Genomic DNA, 1,868 nt, shown 5'->3' with positions numbered 1-1,868 from the left:
AAATGGGTAAATAAGCATTGTAGGATTCCCAAAGGAAAAGAGAACAAAAGGGGCCAACAAAATATTTGAAGAAATAGTGGCTGAAAACATCCCAGATTTGATGGCAGACATGAATATAAATATCAAAGAAGGGGCGCCTGGCTGGCTCAGTGGGTTAAAGCCTCTGCCTTCAGCTCAGGTCATGATCCCAGGGTCCTGGGATCCAGCCCCACACGGGCTCTCTGCTCAGCGGGGAGCCTGCTTCTCCCTCTCTCTCTGCCTGCCTCTCTGCCTACTTGGGATCTCTGTCTGTCAAATAAATAAAATCTTAAAAAAAACAAAAAACAAAAAACAACTGCATTCCGCAGCCTCTTGGCGGGGGAATCCCAAGGTCCTCTGGATAATGACCTCCAAGATGAAGAATCTAAGTGCACACAAGTGTGCGTCAGGGAGTGTGTGCAGTTTGTCGCTGTGCAGAGAACGCGGGAGGGAGTCCTGCGGGGGAGGGCACTGTCCGGAGAGCCCCAGGACCTGCGTGTCCGGCTCCGATGCTCTCCTCACCTGGTCAGCCTGACCTTGCCAGTGGCGCGGGGTCAGCAGGCAGGTGTCCAGAGGCTCCAGCGGCTGCAGGAAGGGAAGAGCCTGGAAAAGAGAAGACGAGCTGGAGATGGTTTCCACGTTCCAGGAAGGAAATGGTGGGATTTGATTGTCGGCTCCAGCAGGAGGTCGAAGAGGAGGCAGCAGCAGCTGCTAGGGGCAGGTGGACCCAGACAGGAAGTGCCCCTCGGGCCTCCTGGGGAGATTTCCGGAGACTTCCCCCAGACAGAGTTCTTGTCTCCGGGAGGCTATGGCAGTGGCACACAGGGACTGGGGGAGATTTTAGCCCCTCGATCTGACCCGTGATGCAGAGTTTATGATGCAAGTTTCTCTTCTCCTCTGGGAGTTCCTGTGCACTGAGCAGAGATTAAATGGCAAAAAGGCAAGGAATTTAAAACAGTGTGCGGGAGCAGGGCGTGCGCTCACAGGACTTTGGGGAAACGGGTGTTCCTGTTTGCGCTCTGGTTTCTTCATCTGTTGAGTACACGCGGCGCACTTACCTTGGGGCCACGTCCAGGGCTTGGCATTGAAACGAATTATCTTTATTTTTTTCGACTTACCCCTGTTGAGTTCATGTTATTCTCCCAATTTTACAAGTAAAAGCCAGAGGTGCAGAGGGTAAGTTGCCCCAAGTCCTGCAGCTTGGGCAGGAACAATTAAAACCATGATTAGGGAAGCTGCAGCTTCCAACTCCAGCATTCTTGCATTCTTTGAGCAGAGAGAGGGGACAGGCAGGGGAGTCAGCAGGGGTGGCAGACACACCCCATGGGAAGCCGGCTCAGCTGCCTGGGCTCAGGGAGCTTTGGGGCCGGGTCAGAGGTCATTGTTTTGGGCTCCCCTTCTCCCCTTCCCACCACTAGACTGGAGGCCTCTGAGAAGAGGTGACGAATCTGGGAGAACAAAAAGCTTATGTTTTCCAAGAGAGCTCAGGAATGTTCAACTCACACAACGGAGCTGGAGCTGATTGGACATGAGTTTTTGGGAGGAGGAGGCAGTGGTAGCAGCTCTGTGTGTGGCCCTGGAGGGCCACTGGAGGGAGATGAACTTACAGCAGGGCAGGGGGAGTGACCCGAGCACCCTGGCTTGAAGACCCTCTGTGGGGGAGGGCTGTGGGAAGACGGGGGACAAGATGGGAGACGACCTCCTCAAGGAACCCAGAGTTCCCAGCATCTCCTTGTCACTCACCTTGGCCTGTGGAGCCTAGGGTGGGATTCCAGACTCTAGGGACAGCCAGCCCACGAACTTTCCCCCTTGTTTTACTCATTCGCCTCTTGTCATCAGGGCCCTCAGCC

The sequence above is a fragment of the Enhydra lutris genome, unplaced genomic scaffold (assembly GCF_002288905.1).
Source record: "Enhydra lutris kenyoni isolate GAN:26980312 unplaced genomic scaffold, ASM228890v2 scaffoldscaffold93, whole genome shotgun sequence".
Lineage (NCBI taxonomy): Eukaryota > Metazoa > Chordata > Mammalia > Carnivora > Mustelidae > Enhydra > Enhydra lutris.
This window is presented reverse-complemented; position numbering follows the sequence as displayed.